General features: G+C 37.4%; 1 protein-coding gene across 4 annotated transcripts in view; it reads right to left on the reverse strand.

The window, feature by feature from the left end:
- mid2 (midline 2) overlaps positions 1–14967 on the reverse strand; it is a 508198-nt gene that overhangs the window by 425974 nt on the left and 67257 nt on the right. The window contains exons 2-3 of one of the 4 annotated variants that reach the window (XM_015351120.2): positions 4646–4737; positions 3441–3516 (exon numbers count right to left, since the gene is read on the reverse strand). The exons of 2 other annotated variants lie outside the window; for them this stretch is intronic. The gene's annotated coding sequence lies outside the window, so the exon portion shown is untranslated. The remainder of the gene's footprint in view (positions 1–3440; positions 3517–4645; positions 4738–14967) is intronic. One more of the 4 variants, XM_015351122.2, reaches the window with a different exon arrangement.

Below are 14967 nucleotides of genomic sequence, written 5' to 3' on the forward strand. Positions count from 1 at the left end.
GCTGATACCCTGGATTCTCTCCAGACACAGCTGTATGGGCTGTATGAGCTCCACCATCCAGGACAGGACCCTCTACTGTACACAAAGAGGGGCAGGAGGGGGGGACAAGCCGAAACATACTCTTTAATTAATAGGGAATATAATATAAAAATATAGTACTAAAAATAAGATACATTCTACAGACATTCACAACAGCGACTGTCAGAAGATAGGACACAGCGGCTCAGACACCTGCTGAATGGAAAGGGGCACAGTACGGCTAAGATTAAAGCCAATAATTTAATATTCTTTTCTGTATGTTTAACAATAGTGGGTACTGGCCTAATTCAGCCGTGCACCCGTTGTTAGGTGTTAATGTGTTGTTGTTAAGTGTGAATTTGTACCTGTTTCCCTGAGGTAAGGTTTTTTTCTGGAAAACTATAACTCTGGTCTGACAGTGCTGCTCCAGCAGTTCCAGGTTCTGCCGCAGCCTCTGTTCTGTGGGCGACAGCAGGACCAGGTCGTCTGCATAGAGCAGGAAATTGATTTCTGTAATTAATGCAGATCAGAAAATCCAGGAACAAAACAAGTATTGTGCCCGGCTCCTCAATAGGATAGCTTTGACGTGCTAATGCGTTGGTTTAACAGTCCGGGTGTGGCATGTCTCCCAACTTCGGCAAAAGGAACCTGCCTTACATTGGAAGACAATGAACACATTCTAGCTGTACATGAGAATATAGCATAAATACACCAAGGGATTCAGGGTGCTCTGTGGCTCGACACCCATCCCCCCAGCCACATACTCCCTAACCCTTCACAGCTGCGACTGCCCAACACCTCCTCCATCCCCCACAGCTGCCACTCTCCAACACCTCCGCCATTAATACCTGCAGCACTAAAAGCCCTATGAGCACCATCCCCCAGGCCAGGCTGATCATCACGGCTGACCAGGTGAAGAGGGGAAAAAAAGCCTTTCTTGATTTCTCCTAGTTTCGAGTTCCTAGTTTCTCTAGTTCCCTTTAAAATAAACTTAAACAACAGACTTTTTAAATAACAGACTGTATGTTTACATAGATACTGAAATGAGGATTGTATTTTAGATTTCATGTAGTTGCTAACATTGAACTGTGTGTTGGATGCACATTAATTGAAGGAATGGGGCCATATCATGGTGGGTTTCTAACACTGTGTATAGTTGCATCCACACAGTGCCTTTACTTCCATCTATTTTCTCATCTCTTTATCCAGTACAGAGGATTTGGAGCCTATCCCAGTAAGCAACAGACATAAGGCAGAATACACCCTGGACATAGCGCCAGTCCATCACAGGACAGACAGACACAAACACACACACACCAGGGCCAGTTTTTCCATAAACCAATTAACCAGCCAGTATGTTTTGGAGTGCGAGAGGGAGTCATATCACACATATGGAGAAAAAACATGTAACCCAGAGAGAACATGCAAACCCCACACACACAGGACAGCAGGATTTGAACCTAGGACCCCAGTGCTGCAAGATAGCAATGCTAACCACCTTGCCATCATTTGAAATGGATTAATATTTTAGTTATCTTTCTAGTTCACAGGTTTGCATGCATAATTTAACTTTGAAAGCCACTGAGACATCAGGTACTACTGTTGTATTTATGAAAAAGAAACAAAACAAAAAGCATACTAACAACTGTGCCATCCTACTCCTTAGTTAATACATTTTAGTATTTATAAACATTTAACATTGTTAGCAAAATATTTTGAATTATATTTTACCCTGTTTTTTCTTTAGTTTTGTATATAACAACAACTTATAACAGTGCTAAATTCAATATTATTGATTACTAATAGTTTATGCTAACACCTAACTTTCCTAATTAGATGTATTTAAAACAGTGAACTAAGTGTAACATAACATGCAGAAATATGTTTGTATAGATGAAACGTTTCAAAAATGTATAACATAACAAAATAAAAGACGATTAAAATCTGTAATCTTTCCACTTGTATGTCATTAGAAAGTACAACAAGTTTCTGCTTTGTCTAAGGATGGTATCAAATAGTAGTCTAAGTGGTGAGAAAGCTGTGCTTAATGATAATTAAGGGACTTAAAAGTAAAAAGAGATGCTTCATATTGCTTGAGTAATCTTAGTTATAAATGCAGACGCTCTCTCGGTGCCGCGCCGGGTCTAAATATCTAAATATCTAAACATATTGTAGCGCATTCGCCCCAGGCAGAGGCCGAAGAGCACCCGGCTGGGGTGCACGGTGAGGGGCAGGACAGGAGTGAAAGTGGTCAGGGCGGGGTTTAGGAAGGCCGCTGACCAGTGCGGCTGTCCCACAGTGAAGTGGGCATACGGGAGGAATCCGTTTTCCTTGTAAATAGTTCCCTGCTTCTGCACCCCTGGGTGTTACTCTCTCTCTTTTCTCTCTCTCTCGGGCACGTGGGTGGTGTGTTGGCTCACACTGTTGGCGGTCGGGGTCTGCTGTCTGCTGTCTCTGGTTGGGGGCGCAGGAGAGCGGGCTGACAGGTGGTGACGGGGAAAAAAAATAAAGGGAGTTCTTATGTCCGTCCTATCCGAACCCGAAAGTATTACAATATGTATCTACATAGCAGGTGGTGTACAGCTTTTTAGTATAGATTACACTTTTCTAAAATGTATTTAAAAAATAAAAATGATTACAAACGGGGACAAAGCTATGCTGAAAGTTGATTAAGATACTTAGAAGACAAAGATAACAATTTATGTTGCATTTGTTAATTAATAATGCCAATGTATGATTAATAACCTTTTAAATCTGAAGGGAGATCTAAAGGGATCCCCCCACACACACACACACGATAGAAGCAGGAAGCAGGGACAGTTGTCAGAAGGAAAGAAGGTGACTATTCATTGTTATTAAAAATGACTTAAATTCGATCATGTTGTGATATTTAGAAATATAAAAAGTCAATTAATACAACCTGTGGGTGATTAACCCAGCACATAGACCAGCAGAATACCAGGGAGCTCACATGGGCAGAGGTGAAACAGCCCTACACAGCCCTGTCACAGTACACGAATATGATTATATCTTATTAATTTCTTTAGATACGTGATTCCATATTATATTAGCAAAAAAACTTAAAACTACCACTTTTTTACACGCTATTTCACATGTTAGTTAAAGACTTCGATGCTTAAAATGTTTAGGGAGAAATGGAATACTGGTGTGTATTTTTTCTTTAAAGTACAGAGACCATCCATATACTGTATGTTTATGTTCCAAAATAAATATCGTTTATGGCCTTCACACGCGTTACAGTATGCTCCTATTCTTTTTATGCTCAGCTACTAAGATTTCCCTTCAGTGGTAAAATTCCATATAAATATTCAATACTAAAAAGGGCACAGTACAGACATTTAAATCTTTCTACGACCGACCAACGCACCACGAGTGCCCCTGTCGGTCAACCAATCACGTACCACGGTATTTTGCGTCCTCGCGCATCGCCAATTATGCGTGGTACGTGTCTGTGCCGCGCACTTTGAATGGCTGCATCTGTAAAATAAAGTTTTATTATTATTGTTATAGAGAAACATGATCAGATTTTCCCTGGTTCAGAAAAAAAAAATCTAAAATATACTAGTTTGTCATTCGTCTCACACCCTCTTTGCTAAATGATTTTGCATACTAATCTAATCAATCTAACTACCTATTTTCTCTGCTTTCCCTATCCCGCTAGATTTATAAAATCTTCTTCTTAAAATGAGTCATTTCTAAATACCTGTTTTCACTGTCAACATCTTGCAGCAACTCTGCAACAAAATATACACTTAGGTCAACCTGACAGTTCACCCTGCTACATACATGTACATTGAATAAACAAATCTTTAGATTTCTATATTTATGTCTTTATTTAGTGGTTTCATTAGTGACGAAAGTTAAACTTTCTTGGAAAAATGTCTTTTATGTATTGCAAAAAACTGACTTGCTTTAACAAAATATAATTACAAATCATTTTGCCTGGCAATCTACCTGAATGCCCAACTATCTGAGAAGCCCTCCATAAAACCACGTTTGCTATTAATTCATATAAGAATTGCTGTTTTTATGTGTTCTAATTTTCTGACTCTTTCCCATCAAACCTTCATACTCTCCCTGCCAGAAATCCATTTAATTATTCAAGCCCCTCACTCTCTGCCACATCTATTTCATGTTTGCAAGTTCTTTTGTAATACACACCTTTCTGTGATTTTTTTTGTACATCTAAAATTTTGCAAGTGTTCCTACATCCCTCTTATGCATTATGTCTATGTCATGGCTTTTTTCATATAAAAACTTTTCCGAAATAACCACATGTAAGACTTTGATGCTGAAAATGTTTGGGAAGAAAGTGGAGTACTGGTGTGTATTTTTTCTTTAAAATACCAATACCAGCCATATACAGTTTACATAATATGTTTATGGTCCTAAATTAATAATTTATGATCATCAGACGCATTATGCTCCTCTTCTTTTTATGCTCAGCTACTAAAATTTCCCTTTAGTTATAAAATTCCATATAAATATTAAATACTAAGTGGATTAAAACATGCACAGTAAAGAGATTAAATGATTAAATCTTTTCACTACCAACTAATGCACCATGAGTGCCCCTGTCGGTCATTTTGGCCAGCCAATCACGTACCGCGGTATGACAGTAATAGTTGTGTGCAGTACGGGTTTGTACCACGCCTTTTGATTGGCTGCATCTGTAGCAGTGTCTGCCTTAAACAATGACTGGAAAACAAAGGAGGAGAAATAAAATTATTTTTGAATATCTGCACTTTAACAAATTTTACTAAAAAAAATCTTATTTCAGCTACCTAGATGGTCAGCATACAGAAGCAGTCATTGGTGACACTGCCGATGTGGGTGCACCAAGGTTTTTGATGAAAAAAAGTATTCTAAGTGATTTGACTGGTCAGTGAATGAAATAGTTTTTATTATTCTTAGGCCTATTCAGAATCCCAAAACTGTTTTTCTCTCTCAGTCACTAGAAATAAAAGAATAAGTAACATCACACCCTCCCAGTGTCCCAGTAGGTCTACCAATGAAGGTTGTGAAGAAAAATAACATACAAAAAGCACAATTATATGAACCAGGAATAAAAACTAGGTGCAGATAAAGCACTGATAAACTAGAGCTTTCAAGGTGGTTCTGAAGGTCAGTTTTTCAGACTCATTAAAAATCTGGAGGATTTGCTGTGAAAAACATTAGTTACTGAAATGGGGACTCATTCTTAATCAGTATTGCACTACAATTTTGCCTGGTCCCTATTACCAGTGGCTATGTAATCTTAATTTTATAAAAGATAAAGCATAACTCTGCCTCCTACATATGGCCAACTCATTTTCACCCTTAAGACATCTTTCCTATTTTTGCTAAGTAGATGTAACTTTTTATTTTTCTGAAAAAACCTTGAAAATGAAATTCTCAAAGAAAATAAAAATAATATTGTTAAAGCTTTAGATGATTGAGAAGTGTCTCTTAGATTTCATATAAAGTTTGTGATACTTGAAAGGGTAAACACTTCGAACCTTAAAAGAGAGAGGATGTTTGCTGAGGTCTGGGGGGGTCCCTTGAGCAGAAATAATTGTAGTTTATCTTAGTATACACAACTATGTTTTGGGTTAATGATTGCCAAAGAGCAGTACAGAAACAAAACAATACAAGATCACATTAAGAGCCCAAAAAAAGGAGAAAGGGGGTAGAAACAATAAGCAGGCAATGAGGAGAAGAGAGGAGTCCAGAGGAGTAGGGACGTGAAGCTTGCACCAGGCAAGAGCCCCTACTTCATGATCATATCAAACCTGACTGGAGCTAAATATTGGAACCTTGTTAGATAGAGCGTGCTTTTCTGTGTTTTTAGGGAACTTGGGGTTCCTGGTTAAAAGTACCTCACTTGGAAACACCTTTCCTGCTTATGGCACATTTTTTATGGATAGGGATAAAGGCTCCTTTTTCCGGGGTGCAGAGAGAGAGATTTAACTGAAGGTTGCTTCATATTTAATTAGAAGGCAGCTCATCTCTTATGTGGCCTCTGTAGGTACGCTGGGCAAACGTTCCGAGGTCAAATTCTTCCAGCATGGGGGTACCTTTAAAGCGGAGACGACGGCACCGAAATTTTTTGGTGCGCCTTCTCTTTAAAGCCCTGGCCAAATATGAAGACAGTACGTACAGTTATAATTCAAACAGAATTAAAAACTACACATCCCAGTTACCATGGTGGTGCTTGTAATCATTGCGTTTAACCAACGAAACAGGGCGAAAAATCAGTCACATGACTTGGGGGCAGAGTTTCGAAAGCTTGATCAGCAACAAATTGAAATTTACACGATAGGCTACCTCAGACTGTCAGTTACACGACTGTGTATGTCGCTTAAGCCACTCCTATTTGGCATTTTAGTTATGGAGGCGAGAAGATGCCCCCCCCCCCCCCTCTGGGTGCCTGATTTGCCGCCATCTTTAACTGTTCAGTGTCCGAATCACAGTAGCTACGCGTACAAAATAAAGTTCATCCCACCTACAAAACATATATATTTTTGTGGTAAGAGGGAGCAAAACATCAGTATTTACTGCTATTAATTACTGTACGATTTGAGTTGAAATCTGAGCCTAAATATAAAGTTAAAATCTCGACAAAGCAATGTAGGAAATACAGAGAAAATAAATCCTTTCTGACATCTAAAATCTAAACTTTCGATCAAGGTCTCTAAAATGAACAAGAAAAAGAGGTTTTTTGGAGGGCAATTACGCTGTGTTTATATAGAATAAGTGATTTATGAGCAATCTAATTTCTTGTTCATTTACAACAGTGAAATGTCAGCTGCAAAAGATCGCACCAGAAACAGCACTCTCTCTGCCTGTCATAGACGTTCAAGAAAGGGTGAATGAAGTCATGTCAAGTACAATAATTCGGTGATCAATAATAACAGTTGTAGGACAAAAAACAAAAGATAGTGAAAACTTAAGCTTTTTAAGGATAAAACTCAAATTCATACTACAAATTAAGGCAAATGAAAATTCAGGACGTTAAAGTGCTAGAGGTGTAAAAAATACAAAAATGCACATGAGCAAAAAGTTTTAGAACTGGAGCAGGTGTTGCTTTGAAAAAAGCAAACAGAAAAAAAAGCCATGACTACAGTGCAGAAGAGGGATGCAGGAACACTTGCTTAGATAAACAAAAAATGCACAAAAAGGTGTATGTTACAAAAGAACATGCAAACATGTTAATCATGTGCATGAACATGTACATCAATTTCCCTTCACGATCAATAAAGTCTATAAACATGAAACAGAGTAATCAGAAAATTAGCATGCATAAAAAACAGCAATTCTGTCAGTGAGCCCTATATGAATTAATAGCAACCATGGTTTCATGGAGGGCTTCTCAGATAGTTGGGCATTCAGGTAGATTGCCAGGTGAAAGGATTTGTAAACATATTTTGTTAAAGCAAGTCAGTTTTTTCTGCAACACATAAAAGACATTTTTCGAAGAAAGTTTAGCCTTTGTCACTAATGAAACCACTAAATAAAGACATAAATATAGAAATCTTCAGATTTTTTTATTCAATGTTGGTTACGGTGGTATGGACATATCATGAGGAGGGACGTTGAGGAAGTAACAAAGAGGGTAATGGAATTTGAGGTGGAAGGTAACAGAGGAAGAGGCAGGCCTACAAAGAGATGGATAGATTGTGTGAGAAAAGATATGGAGATATGTGAAGTGAGTGAGGAAGATGTGCTTGACAGAGAAAAATGGAGAAGAGCAACCAAAGCAGCTGACCCCAGGACAGTCTGGGACTAAGGCTGTGAAAAAGAAGAAGAAGAAGAAGTTGGTAGCAGGATGAACTGTCAGGTTGAGCTAAGTGTATATTTTGTCGCAGACTTGCTGCAAGATGTTAACAGTGAAAAAAGGTATTTAGAAATTAGTTATTTCAAGAAGAACATTTTCAGAATAATTGTAAATCTAGCAGGATAGAGAAAGCACAGAAAACAGGCAGTTAGATTGATCAGATTAGTATGAAAAGTCATTTGGCAAAGGGAATGAGAAGAGTGACAAACTAGTATACTTTAGGTCTTTTTTTCTGAACCAGGGAAAATCTGATCATGTTTCTCTATAACAATAATAAAAAACTTTATTTTATATATTACCTTTAAAAGTGGCATCTCAAAGCAATACAGTAGATGTAAAAACAGATAAAAGGACCACAGATTACAAAGTAAATACATATAAGAAAGACAAGCAGTTAGAGGTGCTACCAAAATTAGAAAATGAAGCAGATACAGACACTAAGTCTTCTGAAAAGAAAGGTTCTGAGGTTAGATTTAAATGCACTCAGGGTACGTGACTGATATCACTGGGGATACAAATTGAGAGCTCTGAGGTGCAGCTAGAGAAGGTCCTGTCACCCACAGAATGTAGATGTTCTTGAGGACAGCTAGAAGACCAGAGTCAGATGGCCAAAGGTGGGGAGTAGACAGATAATAAGCCACATACTGTAGGTACTGAATGAGGATGAGGATTTTGAAGTTGACTCGAAACCTGATAGGTAACCAGTGCAAGGACTTGAAAACAGGTGTAATGCATCCCTGATAGGATTCTCGCTGTCATATTCTGAACATATTGAAGATTGCTCAGTGTGGATTTAATTTCCCCAGTGAACAGAATGTGCATTTATTAATTCTAGAAAAAAAGCCTTTCTTGATTTCTCTAGTTCTTAGTTTCTCTAGTTCCCTTTAAAATAAACTATTATTCCACAATGCAGAGTATTACATGGCCAGTATTTACACGTGATATTTGTGATTTAAAGAAATTAACACAAGCAGCTTTTGTGTTGGCTGAGTTATTGCAGGATAAAAGACTAGAGATGTTGGTAAGAAGAAGATAATTTTGGGAAAACTGAGGAATACACTGATAACAAGAACACTTCCTAATGGGGTTAGGCATACTTTTGATGAAGATGAAGTTAACAGACTGTATGTTTACATAGATACTGAAATGAGGATTGTATTTTAGATTTTGTGTAGTTGCTAGCATTGAACTGTGTGTTGGATGCACATGAATTGAAGGAATGGGCAAACATAGCTGATGCTGATCCACAGAGCCAGCATATTAAGATGTTTATAATTAGAGGCAATTTGTTTAAATAACTAGGTATGGATACTGATGTGCAAGAGAGGTGGAAAGGCTGTTTCTTTAAGCCAGCACTATAAAATATTTTATTCTCAGTGAGATGCTGCCATTTCATAGTGGGTTTCTAACACTGTGTATAGTTCCATCCACACAGTGCCTTTACTTCCATCCATTTCTAATCTCTTTATCCAGTACAGAGGATTTGAAGCCTATCCCAGTAAGCAACGGACACAAGGCAGAATACACCCTGGACATAGCGCCAGTCCATCACAGGAAATACAATCGAAAATAGTTCTGTGGTGTTTGTATGGATGAAACGTTTCTAAAATGTATAACGTAACAAAATTAAAGACAATTAAAATCTGTTATCTTTCCACTTGTAATATCATTACAGAACAACAAGTTTCTGCTTTGTCTAAGGATGATATCAAAAAGTAGTCTAAGTGGTGAGAAAGCTGTGCTTAATGATAATTAAGTGACTTAAAAGTAAAAAGAGATGCTTCATATTGCTTGATTAATTTTAAAAGTTATAAATGCAGATGCGATTGCTGCCATAAGCACTCCAGGCAGCAGAACGTTCGTTCTGTACTGCTGAGCTCCGCGGCTCCTCCCTCTCTCGGTGCCGCGCCCCTCTCTAATGGAGGGCAGTGGGCGGTACGCTATTTTCAGAGCCTCTGATTGGGAAAAAAAGATCTGCTGATCAGTTTCACACAACAGGAAGAGAAAATAATGGGATTTTTTCTCTTTGAAACCTGTGTTGTCTTTATGAAATTTGTGTATTTTAAACGTTTAATTAAGAAGTAAAAACCTTACAGCGTACACAAAGATTCTGAGCTGATCACGAGGAAGAAAAATCACCCATTTTTCATGCATAAAAAGTGGTTTTTAACTCTCGAAACCTGTTTTTATAGGTTTTAAAGTCGTGCAATGTCTAAGTTAAGCAGGAACACATCATTATATCTCATTTTTTATTTCTTTTTAAAAAAAATTAAAATCGTTTGGCCAGCCTACTGTAGGCATTAAGAGTAGCAGTCAGGTGTTTTGGGGGGTAAACAGAATGTTTGTAAATACTGTACAAAGAGTAATGTGTGTTGTATGTTTTGTTGTGTGTAGTGTTGTTTGTGTTTTGTCATTGTAATAAATATTTGTTTAACCAAGTGTGCCTGGATTATTACTCCTCTCAACAAAGCTGTGCCAGAGAATACAGAATTCACATGCCTCTAATTATACCAGCCACTTAGCTATATTGCTAGAAATTAGTTACAAGTTGGGGGTTATTAATAATTATTTTACTTATTGACTAATCCGCTCCGTCAATTCCTGATTTTCACCATTTCTGTTACCCCTCCCCATTTGTAACAATATTGAGTGACACCTCACCATGCAGCATATCTTTAAACAAAAACAAGTGAATGAAACCTAGGAGATGATCAGATCATCAGAAAAAAAAGTGTAAAATACAAGACTGGTCAATGGGGCATTTTATACAGTGAAGAAAAAATCACAACACTCAAAATAAGTCAAGAACCCGAAGTAGATATAGCAAAAGTGTGGCAAAGCACCTCCAATGATTACATTATTACAGATGGAATTAATTTGGAGACCTCAATGGGTCGAAGACTTAATGCAATTATTGCTTCAGAGGGATATGCAATCAAATATGGACTTTAAATATTTTAATGCTTAATAATTTAATGTATTAATACCTTTAATATTTTAATATTGACCTTTACCTAAAGTGAATGTATCTTATGGTCACTAGAAATCAGTGGGTTGAAAAAGTATTATTAAATTCTGATATCATCAAACGTATGCATTGATTACTGAAAACTAAAATGTATATTATATTGTACTTGCCATTCTGATTGTACACATTAATTATTCGATCATAAAAAAAAATGTTCTTTTGCATTTGCTTTGTTTTGGTTTTTCTGTCCCAAGACTTTTGGGAGGCACTTAGTATTCCACATATAAAATCACTATACAACGGTTAATAAATTTCTCAAAATGGGAAAAGCAGCATGATAAACAAGAAATTACAACATGAAAGTTTTTCTTTCCTTGACACCTTTCCATGACAGACAAGTTTTAAAAAAAAAACATCCAATGAGAAATACAGTGAAAACTGAAAACAAGATCATGAAGAAACTTGTCAGCAGACATGCAACATTCTGTAATGATTGTTCAAATGAAGTGAAAAAATTAGAAAGGATGAATTGTAGCCTTCATTCTCAAGGGTATAACTTTTACCAAAGTGAAGGAGAGAAAAGTCAGGAATCAGGATAATTTGTATCCTTAGAAATACTTCCAGCCTTCCTGAGACTTCCTCACCCAAATCTTCCAAATCATTACTGGTGATTTGGCCAATGATGGTAGTGTGATTAGCATATTTGTAAATGGATTTGGCGCTGTATCTGGCCACATAATCATGGGTAAACAAGGAAAGCAGGGGGCTAAACAGTAGGGGGTTGTCACACAGACCTGAGTTGCACCAATTTTGACAGTGTGGAAGAAAGCTTTTCATTGACCCTCACAAACCATAATCCTGCTGCTAGAGAGATGCTGATTAGTCTGGATTGAATTATAGTGTTAAAGCTATTGGAGCTGTAATCTATAAATAGCATGCTGGCGTATCTGTCTTCAACATCCAAGCTTCACAAGCTAAGGCAGTGTGAAGAAACAGGGAAATGGAGTTGTCAGTTATGCCTGTATGCAAACTGCAGGGGATCTAAGCACTCAGGTACCACTGTGTTCAAGTCATTTAATTATGTTAGATGTGAGTGCGGTCTGTAAAATAGGTTGCATTATTCTTCTTTGGCACTGGTATAATGGTTGTTTCCTTAAAACACATTGGAAAGGATGATTGTAAAAGATTAAAAACATCTGTAAAATTGTGGCCAATTGGTCTGCACAGGATTTAAGGATCCATCCAGGAACCCCAACCAGACTGGTCGCCTTCAGAATGTTCATGTCAAGTTACCCTGTCTTCAGCCTCTGTGACAGACACGACTGTATCACCCGTGGCTGGGAACACTGGCACCAGCACTTCCATGATTCCCTTCTCAAACAGAGAGTGTAATAGGCATTCAGCTCATATGGTAGAGAGAAATCAGTATCAGAGGATGTAACACTGCTTATTTTAGATTTTTACAATTTGTCTGAATTTGTCTGAATATCCTGACACATTTGGCGTACATTGGAAGAGGCAGCTTGTATTTCTAGTTTGTTACGCTATTGCCTTTTAGCTTCCCTGATAGCACTCTGCACTTATAAACATCCAGATTGCTATATTTAAAAGCCTTCGCTCTTCCACACCCAAAGAAGTCTCCACAGCTGAAACACATTGTGTTTCTTTTAATCTTTTCAGCATGGAATAAGTCTTTACTTGTTCCTTTGCAGCCTACGCATGCTGACGCAGATACCTACTTGAGTGCTTCAAAAAACTTGGATGTCCATTAGGCAAGGCCTGTATTTTCTATGTTGGCTATTCCCTAGTATGTCATTTCCATATACTGTAGGTGTTTATCTAGTTTAGTTCAAATAATTGTCGAAATACAGGCTCAACTTAAAAGGTTAATAATTACTTAAGTCAGTTTTGTCACCTTCCTTATGGATGGTCACTATGTGAACTATTCTTCTGTCCATGGGTATGAAGGAGAATTTTAGCATTTACCTTTATAAGTGTATAAGACGGTGACTATTTGGCTTTGCTTATGTGTATTTTTCCTAGCAACAGTATGAAAGGACAATTGCAACCATTTTATTTGACGTTTTGATGCTATGCTAGAAACTGCAGAATATCTAGCTAAATTTCACACCTTTTATTTATATACTTCCTTTTTTCTGTATACAAGGTAAAATTGCTTCTTAAGAATAAAGTGGTCAATTACAAAGAAGTGTTTGTAGAGAGATAACAACTCCTTATATGAAAATTTAGAATGAGCTAGCCTAAGTGAATCTGCTGTATAAAACCCATTGCATTTACCATCTCATTTGAGAGGCTGCTCTCAGATCTGTATGATTGTATCCTCTCCATCAGCATGAATAAAGGACTCTGCTGGACCACACCTAACCTGAGTGAAGAGTTTTCTTTGACAGGTACCATCCCTGACTTGAGAGAGGCTTGTAAACACACCTCTCATTTTTTTTGTATACAATTAGCAAGCTATCAGCGGGTCCTGGGGATTTATTTATCTTGAGTGCTTCAAGTACATGAACCACTTCTGCTTCTTCTATGCTAATACGTTTCAATAATTTCTTTCTGCGTTCTGTAGCACATTGCTAATTTCTTCCTTTGTGACACCTGAGTAAAATGTTTGTTTAGCACATATTCTATTTTATCTACATTCACTTGGATTCATTTTACTTAATTGTTATCTTACATATTCCTTTTTATCTCTCTCTTGGCCTTTCATTTTAACTTGTGCATGCAGTTCAATGTACTCTTTTTCTTTAACTGGGTTCTGTTATTTTTAATAATTTCATTAAGTGCTTTTTTCTCTTATATTTTTCCTAATTTATTTGCTGAACTATTTGGGATCTATTTTCTAGATTTTGATTTGCAAGTTCATAGGATTAATATATTCAATGTTTCAAGGACAATCTTTTCAAAGTGTTGCTATCCTTTTTCCACTGATACCATATCTATCTTATTTCTGTCACGCCCAGGCTGGGAGCAGGGGCAACCAACACATTTGCTCAGAGATTCATCCCTCCACCAGTTCCTTGCAACCTAAGTCAGAATGCTAATCAATTAGGGCAATTACCATTAGGCAGGCTATTTAAGACAGGACTCTCTGCTAGACCAGTGCTACAACAATAGAGCTAACTGCGTTAAACTATTGCTGACATGCCACTAAAACACTATCCTACTAAACTATCCGAGCATTTACCCAAAAGAGATTTCCCACTTCTTCACCAGTTCCAATTTAGAAAAAGTAATTAACTGTCTGTTAAAGCCAGGTAAGCCTTTTCCTTCACAATCTCCTTCACAGACAGAACACAGACTGCTATCTGTAGCCTTTGAATATCTAGCTAGTCTGCCTGTTCATTTTTCTCTTGCCATCTCTCCTTCCAATCATCTTTTTGGGTTCCACTGTAGCCCTGAGCTTGGGTCTTGATCTGTTAACTCACTGCAGCACTGCTAAACAACAGATGCAACATAACAATTCCATTCTCCTTTTCTTAAACTGTTCATCAAAGTCTGATTTCCTGAACTTTTCATTTGGACTCAATCTGAACAACTTTCAGAAACACATTATAATAATTGTTCTCTCCCCTCTGTTTGCCTCACTTGATTGTTTGAAAAGACAAGATTTACCTGTTGTAGGAAGTATGAGAGTGCAGCCCTTTCGGGACCACATTCCCAAAAACCTCTGTGAAAATAAGCTGCAGCTCTCAGTCATCTCAACAGTCACTCAAGAACTGTTTGAATAGCAGGAAGCAGAAAGTTTTTCCATGTCAGTCAGAATGATGTCTCCATTCTAGATGACAGAAACCAGAGCCTCTGTGCCCTGTACTCACCAGAGAAAAAAGGACTGATTGAGGACCAAAGAAGCAATACCCCCTTATCTTTATTTAGCTGTAATGTTGCATATCTTATTCTTGGTTTCTTCCTGTTTGAAATGAAACAAGAAGTTTGTTCATCTCATTCAATAAATTATTTGAGAAGGATCTCAATGGGTAAAGACTGAAATATTCATTTTTATGGCTTCTTTCCTAAATGTCTTAAACCACTCTAATGTTAGCTGTCACCACCTGGTCATTTATCATTTTTGAGATTACTTATTGCTATATCTAATTCTTGAAATAAAGTCTAAAGAAATCAAAGG

Source organism: Lepisosteus oculatus, chromosome 8, assembly GCF_040954835.1.
Source record: "Lepisosteus oculatus isolate fLepOcu1 chromosome 8, fLepOcu1.hap2, whole genome shotgun sequence".
Classification (NCBI taxonomy): domain Eukaryota; kingdom Metazoa; phylum Chordata; class Actinopteri; order Semionotiformes; family Lepisosteidae; genus Lepisosteus; species Lepisosteus oculatus.